Source organism: Panthera leo, chromosome A2 (assembly GCF_018350215.1).
Source record: "Panthera leo isolate Ple1 chromosome A2, P.leo_Ple1_pat1.1, whole genome shotgun sequence".
In the NCBI taxonomy this organism is placed as follows: Eukaryota; Metazoa; Chordata; class Mammalia; order Carnivora; family Felidae; genus Panthera; species Panthera leo.
Genome location: NC_056680.1, coordinates 6,242,698 through 6,260,772, shown reverse-complemented (window position 1 = coordinate 6,260,772; position 18,075 = coordinate 6,242,698). Strand labels below are relative to the sequence as shown.

General features: G+C 51.7%; 1 protein-coding gene across 1 annotated transcript in view; it reads left to right on the top strand.

The window, feature by feature from the left end:
- Positions 1 to 2,486: 2,486 nt before the first annotated feature.
- Positions 2,487 to 18,075, top strand: part of ARHGEF18 (Rho/Rac guanine nucleotide exchange factor 18) — a 54,667-nt gene continuing 39,078 nt past the window's right edge. The window contains exon 1 of the mRNA XM_042928286.1: positions 2,487 to 2,850. The gene's annotated coding sequence lies outside the window, so the exon portion shown is untranslated. The remainder of the gene's footprint in view (positions 2,851 to 18,075) is intronic.

The following is an 18,075-nucleotide window of genomic DNA, read 5'->3' as shown; positions in this document are numbered from 1 at the left end:
GGGTTTCTAGTATGATGTCCCCCATCTGGGTGTGTCCCATGCTTTCTCATAATTAGGGTTATAGGCTCAGGAACCTTCTTGCCTCCTCCTATCAGGGGATAAGTGCTACCGACACAACACCCCTGAGGATATTAACCTTCACCCCCTGGCTAAGGTTACACCTGCCAGGTGACCGTCTTTTCCCTTTCCCTACTCTGTGCTTTGGCAAGAAGTAACTCAATGCAGCATACTCTCACGATGGCGGGAATCAAGGTCTGCCTCCTGGAGACAATTTTCAGGACAGATCTTTGAGATCACAGAAGATTCGAGTTTATGTACAGGAAAATATGTGGGGTGCCCTTAGCATGGTGCCTGGTACGTAGGGGTACGTAGCGTCCATCATCATCACCCCGTATCGTCGAGTTAAAGCTAGCGTCGAAACCACAGACCCCCAACCATACCCCCATGCCTGTGTAAGGAGGCCTGTGGGGCCACAACGGCCGTGACTCGCTCCCAGCAGGCTGAGAGTACCCGCCCCCGCCAGGTTTAAGGAGCCACAAACCTACCTACCGCTGGAGGCATTCAAAGCCAGATGTTACTATCTGTCCCTTAGAGGAAACAGCCCCACAGGAAGTTCCGCAGAACAGGGAATGAGTCACGCTCCAGGTAATTACGGAGGGCAGGTCTCCAGGGGTAAAGCGGAGATGCTTTCCCAGAGACCAGCCCCGCCGACAGAACACCATTCCGGACAGTCTTGTTAATAGCCTTGACCTCTGAGGTTCCCCATGGCCTGACCCCGCCTACCTCTCCACTTTTGCCCACATACACCACCTGCACCTTGCTCATTCAGTGCTGTTCCCGGAACTCCCTCGGCCGCATAACTCTTACTCACCCTTTAACCCAAAGCCACGGCCACGTCCCCCAGGAGGCCTGGATTGTGGATTAGGCGATTGTATCCGTGTCCGAGTGTCTCTTAGGGCAGTTGCTGTTAGCCGAGAGGACATTGGCAATATCTGGAGGCCTTTTTTTTTTTTTTTTTTTTTTTGTCGTCAGAACTGGGGTGCTACTTGCATCTAGCGGATATGGGCCAGGGGTGCTGTTCAACATCCTCCAACACATAGAACACCCCCCGACAACAGAGAACCATCTAGCCCCAATTGCCAATAGCTCCAAGACTGAGAAACACTGCCACAGACTCATGTTCCCAACGTCTCCTTAGCTCTTAGCAGAGTCCCTGGCCCATGACAAGGACTTCATAAATGCAGAGCGGTTGGATACATACAAGAAAGATAAGAGATACCTCTCCTTTTTGCCAGGCTCTTGAGGAAGTTGGTGTCTACGTTTAGGGGAGAACTGTATCAACCTGAAGGTTTCTATATCCAAGGTAGCTATAGAAATAAGGATCCTGCCACTTTTCCTGCTTAAAATCGTCAATGGCTCCCCATTGCCTTTGGAATAAAGTCCCAAAGTCATAGGAACTCTGAGAGTGAGCATTTACACATCCATTGAGACCTCAAAAGCACCTGTGTCAGGGCTTCTGACCTCTGAGGAAGCACGTCCCTGTGCTTCCGGAACCTCCAATTTCCTGGACGTGCTCCCTCTCTTGACCATGATGCAATAGACTTCAACTGCAGGCAGGTCGCTTGGGGACTCTGCTACCCTGTTTCTGAACTGAGGGCTCTCGACCACAGATTGTGGGTGTTTTGAAGTGGGTTTGGCTTGGAACGATCTCGGCTTGGTTGGCCAGCTTGAACCTTGGGCGAAAGAGGTGCTTGGCTCCTCTCCTGGTTACTGCCCCACTGCCACACCAGGGGTGGGCCTGGGAAGGGGTGGGGCAGCCTCAGAGCCCGGATGTCTGATCGTGCCCAGGGGAGTGCTGAACTGGGGGAGGGGAGGCATCTGGCATTTTTTTCTCGTGTCTACGAACACCTGTGTGTGTTGGGGGGGGGGGGGTCTGGCTTGTATTTTAGACTCTGGACACTTGTATGGGGGTATCTACTAGTATCTGTGTCAGAGGTATCTGGTATGTGTTTGGGGGGAGCCTCTAGAAGTTTCTGAGTAGGGTTTTTGACACGTTTCTATCTGGGGGTGTCTGATGGCTCCTGGGTGAAGATGTCTGGTACTTTGGGGGTGATTTGGCATGTTTTTCAGATTCTGAGTCGTTTGGGGGGGGTAACTAACAGATCTAGGTAGGGTGTCTGACCTATTTGGGGTACCCGAAAGCATGTTTTGAGTATCTGATGGCACCTGCCTGGGTGTCTAGTATGAGTTTTGGGTATCTGGACAGACCCATGTAGGGGTGTCTGGAACGACTTGAGAGCCATATGGCTTTTTCCCAGACTTGTCTAGCTTTCTGCAATCCACGCTGCCCCTTCTTCGCAGGCGACAGACCTGTTCGGTCCATTTCTTGTACCCTGTCCTTAGACTCCTCGCCCTGGGCCTCGGTCCCCTGCGACGTCCCCCGGCGCCCGCCGATCCCCGGTTCCAGGCACCCCTGATTCCCTCAAGATGCCCCCCCAGCCCCGCTGACCCGCCCCCACAAGGATCGCCCTCACCCTCACCGCAGGGACCCTCCCTGTTCGGTCCCGGGGTCCCCCCTCCCTGTTCGGTCCCGGGGTGCCGGCGGAGGACCCTCCCCGCAGCTCCAGCCTCAGCCTGAAGCAAAGTCCGCGCGAGCCACGCCCCTTTCCGGGCCCACGCCCTCTGACCCGCCCCCCGGGGCGGGCACGCGCGTGCGCAGCTCTCCCGCGCGGCTTCCCACTTCCGGCCCCGTGCGGCTGGCTGCGGTGGATCCGAGGAGGCCGGGCGGCAGCGGCAGCGGCGGCGGCGGCGGCGGAGGCGGCGGCGAACGGCCTGCGGGGACCGGGCCAGGTGAGGGCAGCGGGCCGGGCCCGAGGAGAACGGAGCTCGGGAGGGAGGCCTCGGGCCCCGGGAACGCGCCGTCGAGCCCCGGGGATGGCCTGGGGCGCCGGACCCCCGGAGCTGCTTCAGCCTCGGGTTGGGCCCCCCTGGAGTCTTCCAAACTGGAGGGCGGGTCCTGCCGTTCAGGCTGCCCCTTCAGTGCATGTGGGCTCCAGCTGGCGAAGGCAGAGGTGCAGACGGTGCCCTCCGGCGCCATCCGAGCTCCAGCCCTCGGGCGGTGCAGCCTCCCCCCAGCTCAGGTCTCCGGGGTCCAGGTTCTGGAGCGCCCGGGGCGGGACTGGGGATATAGTGATAAGCATAAACAGTGACCAGCTCTGTGGTGCTTCAGGCCTCTGTGCAGAACTCCCTCCGTGGAGCGGACGCCCTCCGAGCTAGAGAGCGTCTGGGCAACAAAACTATACCAAGAATGTGTGCTTTGGATCATCCTCCAGTTCCTTATGGAAGAATTTTAGATGTTGCGGTGCTGCTTTCTTTGCAGGGATGAACGAGAGGTCCTTGATCTTTGCATGGTCTGTGGTCGTTACCGTCCCCCGATCTTTTTTACCTGTTGCTCTGTTGGGATGGAAGCCTTAGAAGAGATGGCTGGCGCAGAGCGTAAAAAGTTTTCTTGGTGGGCGGGGGGTCCTCTTTAAGTTTTACCTAGAAGTGAAGGACATAGCTCTACCCCCTTCGCCTCATTTGGGGAGAGTGGAACTCCATCCAGCCAAAAGCCTTAAAGGGCCTTTTTCTTGTCGAGGAGAGAGAGTTCAGGACAGCATAAACAGCCCCATGGCCTCGGGCAATTTGGAGATGATTTTACGGGTGATACATTGCATATCTGGCTGGGTGAATGGTTAACCCTGAAATTGTGTGGAGAAGTGCCAAGAGCGCGGGCTTGAGTGTGAAGTCAGATCTGGGCTGTGGTCCCAGGGCCGTCACATTTTAGCCCTGTAACGTTGCTAAGCCTCAGTCTCCCCATCTTTAAAATGGGAATAAGTATTGGTTAGCGATTCGACCAGACAATACGGGTAAAGTGCATAGCAGAGTGCCTGGCTTACGGTGAATACTCAGTAAATGTTATTTATGCCGTGTATATGTGCATGCCCCCAGATTTGTATTTTGAGGTTGACGATAATAAAGAGCCTGGAAAACGCGAGCATCTCAGTTGTTGTTTGGACTGGGTCAAAGTGTATACTTTATCAGTAGTTGGCTATTCTCTGGGTCAAGCCCTTTTGAGAAAAAGGTTGTTCTAAAGGGAATAGGAGCATAGTGCCAGAAGGCATAATAAATGCAGTTCTTGTAAACATAATTTGGGGGTTTGAATAGCTTATTTCATTTTTAAATGGCATGCACAGAGAAATGGAAAAAGCAATTCTTTGATTCTTTTCTTTCTCTCTCTCTCTCTTTTTTCCCTAAATTGACTTTACAATGCCCTCACTTTGAAAGCTGAAGTGGCATGTACATTGTTTCTGGTGTAAGCTGTGTTATAATTTTCATTCTTGTCACACAGTAGCAATTACCGCTCGCCGCAGGGCCATTACCCTTGTCACCAGCCCCTGGGACTAGGGCTGTGGTCACCAGCTGTGCCTCCCTGGGTGTTTACCTACCACATGTTTAGCATATTTCTGATCCTTGTGTCAAGGTCTCCTTCTTTCTTCCTCATTCATCCTAAGTCCCGTTTCCATTTCTTCAAGACTTTGAAAACGTTTTCATCTCGGCTCTCTCAAGTAATTTAAAACTCAGAGACCTTTATGAAGTCCAAATAGTTTGTTTCTTTGTTATTTATTAGTTGGGTTTTACTTCTCCCCTGAAAGCGGTGGAGAGCTGCCTGCCGTGTTTTGAAAACCCTTTCTCCAGGTGCAGAACAATTCCGGTCACAGCTCCGCAGCTGCCCGTAGGAATTTTCTGGAGGAGGAATGTGACTGTTGGGGGGAGGGAGCAAAGTGATTAAAATAATGTCCTCAGTGGAGGGACCCCTGCTGCTGTGCTTCGTGTTTGTTGTTAAAATTGCCCGTGAGTGTAAAACTCAGCCCACTTGCTTCTCTGCTTTTGCTTAGTTTTCAACTGAGTATAAAGTTGCAGTTGGTTATGTTCAAAGTAGCAAACACACCAGCTGATTTACATCATACCTTGAAATCAATATTCTAAAGATTTAACGTATCCTGTGTGGTTACATTTTAAACTCCTATCACTTTTTTTTTTAATTTTTTAATGTTTATTTATTTTTTGAGAGAGAGAGATAACACGAGCAGGGGAGGGGCAGAGAGAGGGAGACAAAAACTCTGAAGCAGGCTCCAGGCTCTGAGTTGTCAGCACAGAGCCTGATGCGGGGCTCGAACTCACACAACCTCGAGATCATGAATTGAGCCAAAGTCAGATGCTTAACTGACTGAGCCACCCAGGTGCCCCCTTTTTCTTTATGTAACAGCTTTATTGAGATGGAATTCACCTACCATAAAATTCACCCTTTTAATGTGTGGTAAATTATTTAGTGGGTTTTTTTTTTTTTTAAGTTTATTTTGAGAGAGAAAGAGAGAGTGCACGGGTGAGGGGCAGAGAGAGAGAGAGAGAATCCCAAACAAGCTCTGCACCATCAACGTGGAGCCCATTGTGGGGCTCAAAATTGTGAACCTTGAGATCATGACCCGAGCAGAAATCCAGAGTCGGGTGCTTAACTGACCGAGCCACCCACCCAGCTGCCCCCTTCAGTGATTCTTAGTACTTTCCCAGAATTGTGCAACTGTCACCACTATCTAATTCGGAACGTTTTATCATCTGGTTATTCTTGTGGGTGAGTTTCAGGAGGAGAGAAAGGCAAAAGAAAGAGGTGGCCTACGCAGGGGCTCCATGACTCCATTGCCACATGGGACAGAGGGAAGGAAGGACCACATCAAATTACTTGGCTGGAATCCAGCATGTTCCTGTGCATAAGGACAACTAGGCACTGTTTATGGATAACTCTTAGTTTGCCGAGATGACCTTGCAGAGCACAAGTGAATTTAGAAAGAATAATAAATCGTGAAGTCGTCCGCAGCAGGGGCCAGTGTGCTCACCGGTCCCCACACAAGACTGAAATGGATAGTAACTGACCGGACATATTGTAGAGAAAAAAACCAGTGGTGGACCGGTGGGTTACGAAGCAGTGAGGGAGCCAGCTCTGTGGCGCTCATGACCCCAGGATATGGTCAGTGACGGTCCTTGCGATCTTTTGCGGTGGCCATTGGGAGGCTTCTCATCAGAGAAATGAAAGAGAGATGGGGAGGTGGAAAAATTGAGACCCTCCTATGTACTGTTGACGGGGCTGTAGAATGGGGCAGCCACTGTGGAAAAACCGTCTAGCAGTTCCTCCAGAAGTCACACAGAGTTACCATATGATCTCCAAATTCCACCCCTAGGGAATCTGCGCCTAAGGGAGGTGACTATATAGGCCCGCACAGAATGGGCACACTCACAGGAGCGTTATTCACAACAGCCAACCCAGATGGCCGTCCCATGAACGGAAATGTGAAATGTGACCCATCCATTCAGTGGAATATTTTTCACCCACAACAAAAGAATGACATTTGGCTACAGGTGACAACACGGATGAGCCTTGAAAACGGCATGCTGAGGGAAAGAAGCCAGTCCCCAAAGGCTGCGTGTCTTCTGGTTCCATTTATGTGAACTATCCAGAATGGGCAAATCTGTAGAGACCAAACATAGAGCAGTGGTTGCGGGGGGGCCGGAAAGAGGAGCACCGGGAGTGACAGCCAAGGGGCGCAGGGTTTCTTTCGGGGATGATGAGAATGTTCTAAAACCGTGGTGATAGATACACAATACTGAATATACTAACAGCCATCCAGCCTTACCCTCTAAAAGGGTGAGTTGTGTGGTACATGAATTCCATCGCAGTAAAGCTGTGGCATAAGAGAAAAAGGAAAAGCCACGGGATAAGAACTAGAAGCACAGTGGAAATGGTCACGGGACAGAATTGTAAGGAGTGGTTTGAGACTAGGTGGCTAGAAATCCAACGGGGCAGGATCAGAAAACCCTAAAGAAAAAGGGAACATCGCTCCAACACAAATAGCTTGGGTTGGATTGTTGACGCTAATAGATTCTTGCTTTCCTAAAGTTGATTACAGACCGCTCCCTGTCACTGAGTCCCGTGTGCCATCCGTCGTGACGAGGGTTGAGGCAGAGATGTGGGGTCAGAACGGGCAGGAAAGTCCTCTCTCTCCTGAGGGGCGGGGGTTAGGCCGAGACTCAGCAGCAGTGACAGAGGGGGACGGCATGTGTGAAAGGCAGAGTCGGGAAAGACGTGCTAGCCAGGAAGCGCTGAGTTGGGCATTTTGCAGGCCGGGGTGTTACCCTGGAGGACTTTATGGCCCTTGCTTGTCAGTGGGTGGAGGCTAGCTTGGAAGAGGCCAAGGCTGGAGACGGGGAGGCACGTTGGGAAATGACCTTGGCCTAAGCAGGGACAGTGGGGAAGAGGTCAGACTCGGGTCTGCTCAAAGGTGGGTGTGTCAGGGCTCATGTGGCGGTGTGGGAGAGAGTGTGATGTAGGTGACCAGGCGGGCAGCGGGCCCTGAGGTCATCAGCTAGGGGAACTCTTCTAACGCAGCCGGGGCACCCGAGGCTTGTAGGTGCTGTTGGTATGACCAGTCTGGCCCTCTCTCAAGTATATCTTGTGCTGGAGAGGGGGAAGCCGTGTGCCCTGCCCTCCAATCAGAGCCTCTCCCCCCACCACCCACATCCACCCCATCCCAAGGCTTCCAGGGTCTAAGGACGGTAAGAAAAGTAGGCCTTGATGAGCATCAGGGGCCCTGAGGCTGCACTGCTGTGAGATGGAGTGGGGGCGGGGCGGGGCAGTACTCACTCCCTGCCCGAGGTTGGAGGTAAGAGGGAGAGAGGCAGACAGCCTGGCAGCTGAGTGATGCAAAACCCATCAGAGATCAAGTGTGACCGGAGAGCCGTGGTGTGATTAGTGTGCTCGTGGGACCAGAGGTGGAAGCCCTGGGAATTCTGGTGCTTTTCTGTCCGCTCTGAGCAGGAGTCAGCCGCCCTCGGCCTCCCCGCTGTATGTTCTGGGTGGAGAGTTGTGGCCTGGGGGACCGGAGGGCCGCCTGCGTCTCTCCTCCGTTAGGTGATTTATAGCCCACCTCTCCCCCCACGCCGATGTCCCGAAAACGTCCTAGGTGCGGTAGGCAGGACGAGGGCCCCCGGGTCACCCCCGAGATGGCAAATATGTGACCCTCTGTGGCAAAAGGAACTTTGCAGGTGTGACTGAGGATCTGGAGATGGATGAGCCCGGGTTACCCAGGAGGGTCGGGGTGAGAGGAGGAGGTGTGACGGTGGAAGCAGGGGTCAGAGGGAGGTTGGAAGGGACTCGCTGCTGCCCTGGAAGATGGAGGAGGGGCGGGAAGCCAGGTCGTGCAGGTGCCACGCGAAGCCAGGAACGGGTTCTCCCCTGGAGCCTCCAGAAGGCGGCCGCCCTCCGCCTTCTGCCCTCCAGCGCCCTCGGGGAATAGTTTGTGCTGATCTCGGCCAGGCCAGGGTTCCCGGTCCTTTGGTACAGCAGCCGTGGGGGACCCCCTACGCCCAGTGTCCATCTCCGTTGCTTGAGAGCCCAAGCTTCTCATTTGACTCGGGACCCGCCCCCAGCCCTTTCCAGCACTTCCTTCTACTATGGAAGTTTCTGGCGCTCCGGGCTTTACTCAGCGTTCTGCAGGCCTCCCTCAGGCCACTCTGGTTTCCACTTCACGCACGCACATGTACACACGTGAGCGCCCAGAGCAGGAGGGTGGCAGCAGAGGGCTCACGTCGGCTTCCGAGGCATCAGAGATGCTCCGTGAACACTCTGATCCTCAGCTCCCTGTCTGTAAAACTAGAAGCTTAACAGCCTCCTTAGTTTGTAGGGTTGGAACTGTCGTGAGGGGCTCAGCAGTGTCTGCGTTCATTCGGTACCAGCTTCCGGGGTGGCAAGAGTGAACACAACTTAGCTCTTTCCTCCTCCTCCTCCTCCTCCTCCTGCTCCTCCTCCTCCTCCTCCTCCTCCTCCTCCTTCTCCTCCTTCTTAATCTTAGCAATATATATACTTCATTAACAGTGCAGAAAATACACATAAATAAACAGAAACAATTTTTAAAAGTGGAGGGCAGCCACCGCGGCCGGCTCTGGAAGTTTGAGGGTTAATTATAAGTCACATCTTGAAAGTTAGTGCTTTCACCAGTGTCATTAGCTCCACCCGGCTTATTAGCAGGAAGCTAAAACCTCCCTCTTCTAGAATGTTCCCAAAGGTCTGATCCCAGGGAAGGCCCTCTGGTCCCCTGCTTGCTGGGACCTCCCTGCTGTTCACAGAGTCGTCCGTTCTGCTGGCTGCTTTTGAAAACAGGGATATTATAATTCACATACCATAACATACATCCCTTTAATGTGGATGATTCAGTGGTTTTCAGTATATTTACAGAATTGTGCAACCATCACCACTCATCACCCCACACATTCTCATCACCCCAAAAGGAAATCAAGTACCTATTAGCTGTCACTCCGCATTTCCTTTTCCCAAGCTTCTGGCGACCTCGACTCTACTTCCTGTCTCTAGATTTGCCTGTTCTGGACGTTTCGTATATAAATGTGGTTTTTTTTCGGGGGGGGGGGGGTTCTTTAATGTTTGTTTATTTTTGAGAGAGAGGCAGGGAGACACAGAATCCAAAGCAGCCTCCAGGCTCTGAGCTCTCAGCCCAGAGCCCGATGTGGGGCTCGAACCCACAGACTGCAAGATCATGCCCTGAGCGGAAGTCCTAACGCCCAACCGACCGAGCCACCCAGGCGCCCCTCATATATAAATGTTTTTAAGGTTCATCTGTGTTGTAGCCTGAATCTGTTTTTTAATCTGTGGCAACATGAGCATTAGAAGAATGGTGATATGGGCCACGCCACTGTGTGCACAGACTGCCCCAGGGACACTGGCCTGTTTTAATCTGTTGACCTGATGGGAGTGTTTTCTGCCCTGTCTCTGGTGATGTGGTTGGCTCCATGCTCTGGGGGCTTCTTGGCCACTGCCTCCCCATCTGGATCGTCCTTACACTGTCCCATAAATACTTAAGTCAATTGAACCACTGATCTACAGTCAAAATAAGCAGAGACAAGAGGTAGAGTGAAATCTGATGGCCTTCTAGATGGTAAAACTAACCAAACACCGAGTAACTTTGTCCTTGAAGATTTGCCAAAGTAGGTAGCTTTCCATTGGTCTAGAAGGTTCACCATGTAGATGGGCCCAAAGATAGGGGCTTCTGGGACTCTATAGTATGTTTGGTTTTGACCATGACCACAATGAAAACTAATGTTTTACGTTGTAACCTTGTAAGCGTGGGTAAGCAAGCGTGCACACACACACATACATATGTGCATGTGCAACGGGATCCAAAGTTTTACCAAATACTCATCTTTATTAGTCATGATAAACTGGCATATTCTGTTGTTTTATGTTTTTAGTTTTTATTTCTTTTTAAATTTTTTTAATGTTTATTTTTGAGAGGGAAAGAGAGAGCAGGGGAGGGAGACACAGAACCCCAAGCAGGCTGTAGGCTCTGAGCTGTCAGCACAGAGCCCAACGCAGGGCTTGAACTCATGGACCATGAGATCATGACCTGAGCTGAAGCCGGACGCTCAACCGACTGAGCCCCCCAGGCGCCCCTCCTGTTGTATTTTGCGGGAAGCTGTTTCCCCGGCTCACTAAGGGGTCGTGATCCTCAGTGTCAGAACGCTGCCTTCAGATCCCAACACATACGGGAGGAAAATGTTCAGTGAAGGGTGTGGCACTTGGCGACACAATTAATGGCTGTGACTTTTAAGAACTGTACTAGTTAGTTTCTCAGGACCACTGTGACAGATTGCTACAACCTGACTGGCTTAAAATAACGAATGTATGCTGTCACAGTTCTGGGGGCTAAAACTCTGAAGTCAAGGTGTCTGCAAGGCTGCACTCCCTCTGAAGGGTCTAGGGAAGGGTCCTAGAAGGCTGCCCAGGCCAGACTTCCTTGGCTCACGGCTGCATCACACCACTCTCTGCCTTTATATTCACTTGGCCTTCACCTCTGTGTGTGTTTCTGTGTCTGCGTCTCCCTCTGCATCCAAATCTCCCTCATTGCCTTGTACAGACTCCAGTCTTTGGATCTAGGGTCCACCCTTAATCCGGGCTGATGGCATCTCGAGATCCTTAAGTTAATTCCATTTGCAAAGACCCTCTTTCCAAAGGAGAGCACGTTTTGTGAGGTTCTGGGTGGCCATGCATTTTGAGGGGACCATATTCACCCCACCACAGGGCCTCCTATTTCTAGTGAGTCGTAAATGAGAGCTACAGATACTCATTTCTTAGATTCTTTACAACACAGTAACTTCAGGTATCGTAAAGTGAAAAGTAAGCGTTGAACTTCGGCCCACTCTTGGGAACCCAGTAAGTGAAGAGAGGAAATAGGAGATCTTAAGGGGAGCTAGTTTCTGCTTGAAAAGCTTCCAAATCTGAATCTCCTGTGAATATCATTTGCTATACGGCATAAACAGGTGCCTGAGACTACAGTATGTCCACTGTTTGCTTGTGTGCCTGTCTCCATATACCCTCGTCTTTCCCCATGCGTTCAAAAACCACCTGCATCAAATACAAAAGTCTTGTCAATTTGGAGAGGAAAAAACAGTTCCCTCTGCCTGGCCCTGCACCTGGCTGACATAAGTATGTGCGATTGCTTTCTTCCCGACCTTGAGACATGAAATACATTAAAATATATTCAAGCTCACACCGTTGCAGTACTAAAAGGAATACTAATGAAGGTCTTTGCAAGGTTTTGGAATTTTCCTAATACATGAGCAGGTTGCTGACTTAACGTTAATAGTTCTAGCCGGTGCTCTTAGCAGTGTGGAGATCTTGAGATGCTCAGAAACCAACCTCGTACCTGTTTGCTACCAGCATGGGCTGCTTCAGGGCTCTGGAATTCAGTAATGACTTCACGCAGTTAATCTGCTTCATTGCTTCCTTTATTCCATTCCCTTCTGTGTGTCAGGGATTAAAAATGGGTGCTTCTTATGCCACATGAGTGAGCCCTGCTGGGTTGTTGGAATAGGCCTTCCCTTCCAGAACAATCCAAGCAGATAAGGTAGACCGGGGATCAGCAGACTTTAACTCTAAAGAGCCCAATAGTAAATATTTTCGACCACACAGCCTCTGTCTCGGCTGCTCCCAAGAGCAGCCCCAGGCAACAGGGAGACAAGATGGGCATGGCTACGTTCCAATAAAACTTTATTCACAAACATAGGTGGCTGGCCCTCAGGCTGGAGTTTGCCCACTACTGCAGAAGACTCGTGACTTTTACCATTCTGGTTCTAGGGTTGCGACTCTGATTTTGTACATTTGGTGAGGGACACAGGTGAAGGGGACAGGGCATCTTCTCAGCTGCAAGTTTGCACTGGGAACTCCTTCAACACCCCTGACACCATTTCTGTTGTCCTTTTTACAGAGATGCAGTGCCCTTGAATAATTCCCCAAGCCACTGAAAGCAAACAGGTTTTTTCTGGCATGGTATTTGCATGTTTTTCTTTCCTGCCTTCCGCCTTTAACAGAATGCTTTTTATCTGGTGAAAGAGAAACCCACTGGGCCCGGTCCAGTGTTTGATTTCCTCTGCCCTCCTTATAGCCACCTCTGCTAACATTTGTTCTTCATCCCCTGAATAAAAGTGGTTTTTTTTTTTTTAAATAGCTAATAATAATGTTAGTTATCCAGAAATCTTCTGGAAGATTTCAGAGGTGCAGTGGCAACACCTGAATTAATCTTTTCAAAATCCTTTGTTTTCATTGAAATGTTTTGCAACCCACGTCATGTTGACTTCTGTACAGTCCGTTGAATTAACGTGATTGTTTAAAACACCAAAGAGGAAACCAGGCTGCCCTTCCTGGCCAGGCCTGGGGGAGTGGGAGGCATTGTTTTGCTGGGGCCCCTACAGTTCAGCACCTGGCCTTGGACCCAGGTCACAAGAAACACTCATGTGGCACATGGCTTTTCAGGGTCTGAACAGTCACCCATGGATGATGCCGAAGTTCCACCGAGCAAAGGGGAGCTGGGAGTCGCGCAGGGCATCCTCCCCACATCCTTGGTTTCGCACACTCTTTGTCAGATCTAGTTCTCTCTTTAAGCAGTCACCTTCCAGCCCTGACCCCTCTGTCCGTCTGACCAGATTGGCCCCTTCTCAACCCCACACCGCTCATGTCCATGTCATCCTTTAGGAGTGATCCTTCCTAGTTCTCTCGTGGTGAAATGTTCCAGACCCACCTGCAGGCAGCTGGCCCCTGTGTACTGGCTAAACTTGTTCATCAGAATGAGTCAGAACACCCGGTGGAGAGGGTTTTTTGTTCCCGCATTTTCATTAACCATCCTCGTTAATTGCGAAGGGCGGTTTGAGGAGTGGGCGCCCAGAGGCAGAGGCGGGCCCCTCCCAGACCACCCGGGGAGCGCTGGGGAGCGCTGGGGAGCGCTGCGGAGTCGCCTGCCTACTGGAGCCAGTCTCCTGATGAAGCTAGTAGGTCCTGTCGGGCGGAGAGCTGCCAGTAGTGAAAGAGGACAGAAGTTCCTAAGTGCTGCTTGGGTTTATCTTCCGTCTTGGGGAATGCCAGGTTCCAGGGAGAAAATTTACATCCAGGAGGATTGAGTAGCAGCTGCTCTGAAAGTCAAGTCTTCTGCAGCCCTAGTTGTGCCTTTAAAAAACAAACAACAACAAAACATTTTAACCATTTTCAGTGTCCAGTTCAGTGGCATTCGGTACATTCACGTCGTGCTACCATCCGTCTCCAGAACCTGTTCATCTTCCTGAACTGGAACTGTGTCCCTGTTAAACACTGACCCCCACACACGCTCCCAGCCCCTGGCTCCCACCATCTACTTTCTGTCTCTAGGGATGGATTTCTCTAGGGACCTCACAGAGGTGGAGTCAGACACAGCGTGTCTCCTTGAGCCGGGTTTATTTCACTGAGCATAATGCCTCAAGGTTCATCCACGTTGTAGCAGTTGTCGGCACAGCCTTCCTTTTTATTTTACTTTTTATTTGTTAAACCTTATTCATTTGTTTATTCAGTGAGAGGGTGGAGGGAGAGAGGGAGGGAGACAGAATCCCAAGCAGGCTCCACGCTGTCAGCGCAGAGCCCGACGCAAGGCTCAATCTCAGGAACCGTGAGATCGTGACCTGAGCAGAAATCAAGAGTCAGACACTTAACCAACTGAGCCACCCAGGTGTCCCTTGTTATTTCCTATTTTAAAAAATTAAATCGTCCTATTGCTTCTGAAGTGGCTGCTCGTCGTGGTTCTGATTTGCATGTCCCCAAGGATGAGTGCTGTTGCACATCTTCTTGGGTGACTGTCGACCATCCGTGTTATCTTCTTTGGAGAAATGTCTGTTCAAGTCCTTTGCCGACTTTTGAATTGGGGTGTTTCCTTCCTCGTTGAGTCTTGAGGGTCCTCTGTGCTCATTGCGTCTGACACCGTGGAGCCTTGCACAAACTGAAAAGCCAGCTTCAGTTACCTGCCACCTTGGACATCCTGGGGCCCGCCACCAGAGGGCTGGCATCTGGGAAGGAGGCGGGAACACTGGCATCGCAGGGCCTGCCAGCCGCAGACCAGCCGACTCCCCGTCTGAAGGGTGGGTTTATTAAAGAGGCAGCGTGAATCATTAGGAGGAGGTCGGGCCCCATCAACCTCCTTCCCTCTTCTGATGACAGATAGGTAGCCCGGTTGAGCAGGGAGACGAGGGGGAAGGTGTGGAAGCAAGAGGCATCTAAGCGGGTTCCCCCACGATGTTCTTGGGGCAGGATGAGAAGTGCTCGGGGGGGGGGGGGGGGTCAGGGTAATTCTGAGCTAGCCGTCCTGCAGCCAGACTCATAACTAGTGAGATGAAAGTTCCCAAAGGGTGTTAATTAGAGCACCGTGGTCAGCCTAGAGGGAGGCCACTCCTGGGTTCCATCCTCCGCTCTGCCCTGTCATTTAGAAAGATAAAGGTGTGTAAGGTTTAGTTATCAAAGCTGGAGGTGACAGCTGGAGGGCGGAGGGGGGGGGGCAGTCGTCACAGTGTCATGGAGTCAGGACCCAGAGATCTCAGCGACGGAAACGAGGTAAAACATGAGCGCGAAGAACGTTTCAGTTCCTGTGCCTGCCTCTAACATTGCTTCCGGCCTCCGTGCTGTGGATGTTTGGGGCCCAGTGATTCTCTGTGGTGGGGCCATCCTGTGCTTGGGGGACTCGATGTGAGGAGCACCCCCGCCATCGCGACCATTGAAAATATTTGCAGACAATGCCCAATGTCCCCTGGGAAACACTCCCCCCCCCCCCCCCGTTGAGCACCACCAGTCTGAATAAGCAACTACGGAAACAGAAACAGGGTGGGGAATTAGAGCTGAATGACAGCCTAGGTGGACAGCTCAGGGATTTCAGTGAATAGTAATCGTTTGGGCCAGCGTTTGTGATACCGCAGTCCTACCCTCTTCTCCCCACCCCCCAAAAGGAAACTAATGTAATTAAGTCAGGCCCTTCTGGTACCAAGACAGTCAAAGCCAGGGCCCTAAGACAGTTAATTCCGTGTCTTATCCAAGGAGCTCTGCGAAGCACTCTCCCTAAGCCTGCCTTCAGGTCTCACGCAGATTTCCCTTCCCTGTTCAGACCTCTGTCCTGAGCGCCAGCCTCCTGCGTCAGCTGCCACCTGCCATCACCTTGAGCCCTCTGGGGCAGCTTGGGTGACTCCCCACAGAAGGCAAACCCATCACCTCTCCCCGCTCCCGGCCCCCATCTCTGCCCTTCCTGGGTCGCCCGTTCCAGTCCCGACACCCTTCTCACCCGTCTCCCTGCATCCACCTGCATCCCCCACCACAGCCACTGCTTCCGGAGGCAAATGTGATGGACCACTCTGTGCATAAAGCTGCCGGTGGCTTTAGTTTCCAAGATAAAGTATAAACCCCAAGGATCCCAAAGGCCTTGGAACCTGTGGAACCCTCACACACGAGCCGTCCCCTCCACCTGCCTCTCTGCCTGTTCCATGTCTCATCTCTCCTCTGACCTACCCCAGACCATGTCTCCCTCTGCCCCTTCCTTCAGCAAATATTTACTGAGCATCCACCCTGTCCCGGGCCTTGTGCCAACAGTAAACAACAAATAGAGCTCCCCTGGTGTGTGGCGTTTCCTATCTAAGGAAACAGCACAGTTCACTGTTGGTGGATTCCATAGTTACAAAGTCACCCACTGACTGAAATTCATCCGTAACCCCCAAGTCGATACTCAGAGTGCTTTCTTGGACGTTAGACAACACGGGGAGTGGCAAAACAAAGTGCGTATTCCCACGCCGCCTTCTTGTTTGAGCTCATTCTATTAACAGGTGTCCTCTTTACAGTGTGTTCAGTGCCGCGTTCAGTGCATTTTTGTGCTTTCTGTTGAAATGGCCCCCAAGCATTGTGTCAAAGTGCTGTGTAGAGTTCCTGAGCACAGGAAGGCCGTGCTGAGCCTTACAGGAGAAAATACGTGTATCAGGCGGACTTCATCCAGACGTGTATGTTAAATAAGGTGTCTTCCGACTGAAACACACAGAAAACAGGGTTCTGTATTGATGCGCTGATGAAAATAAAATCAGAATTCCCTAGAATTCTAACTCAGTGTCGACAGCCTTTCTAGATGTATCTGCCACAAATCCAGAGTGTCGGTTGTCCGTAGCGCACGAGACCCTAACGACGTTAGGACCGAGGTGATCTGATCCTTGTGGCTCCCAGGACATGGGAAGGAGAGGAAGTGGAGACCGTGGGGTGTGGGTCTTTTGCGCTTCCCCAAACACCTGTGTCTGGGGGCCTCTCCCAGCACTGGTGATAGAGAGACCCCTCAGCTTGGGCTCAGCCCAATTCCCGTCACTTCTGCACTGCCCGTGTGTCCTCCCTCCAACCCACACTTGTCCCTGCCCCCCCCCCCCCAATGGCAGCCTGTGGAGCCCCATCCCTAGTAAAGGAACGGCCCGTCCCCAGCCTGTCTTGGGAGCATGCCCCAGGACTTCTCCGATCCCCACCCCCCCCTCCGAGCCCCTTTTCACTTGAGACTCATTCTGAGGAGCCCTTGTGCACAGGGCCTCCCGGAGGAGCGCTGTTCCGCAGGCTCTGGACCAGCCAGCTCAGGGACAGGTTCTAGTCACGTGTGAACGAGGCACACGGGCAGTCTGGGCAGGGCCCTCTTCTCTGGGTACAGGCTTTTCAGCCTGGAGCCTGCCCAGGTGGCTTTACCGAGTCAGCGGTTTTTGGACCACGCGTGCTCTAAGGCAGGTGGCTGTCTGCAGGAGTGAGCCCAGCCAGCCCCAGGCCCCAGCTGCAGTCTGTGCACGCTCTGAGATAGTCACCTGACTGAAAAAGGCCAGCAATTTTTAAGTTATAAGCCTTAAATACTTTATTTAACTTAAAGTAGATAAGCGTGGGTTTTTTTGAGATTTAAAAAATTTTTTTTAACGTTTATTTATTTTTGAGACAGAGAGACAGAGCATGAACGGGGGAGGGGCAGAGAGAGAGGGAGACACAGAATCAGAAGCAGGCTCCAGGCTCTGAGCCATCAGCCCAGAGCCTGACGCGGGGCTCGAACTCACGGACCGTGAGATCGTGACCTGAGCTGAAGTCGGACGCTTAACGCTTAACCGACTGAGCCACCCAGGCGCCCCTTGAGATTTTTTTTAAAGTTATCTCTCCACCCAACATGGGGCTCAAACTCACGACCATGAAATCAAGAGTCCCCCTACTGAGCCAGCCAGGCACCCCAATAAATGTACTTTTATTTGTTGATCTTTTGGTGCCCGACAGCCTTTCCTTTGAGAATAGAAATCCCTGTCATCTTTCTTGCTTCAAACCAGGCCTGGAGAGGGATGTGTGACTGGCTCAGTCCATAGAGCGTGCAACTCTTCATCTCAGGACTGAGGTTCAAGCCCCACGTTGGGTATAAAGATTACTTTAAAATCCAAAGAAAACCCGAAGCCTAGATTCTGTGATTGGTTTGATGGGTTTCCCCTCATTTGGGCTGGAGGGTGGGGGTTGTTAGAACGATCACCTTCTCATCAGATGGCATTTTGGTTTGCTTGTTTTTAAAGGACTTGCTTGTAAGTTTTAGGAACACTAATAACTCTTTTGCACTGGTGGTTCAAGAGTTTAAATAGCACTTTGTTGTTAAA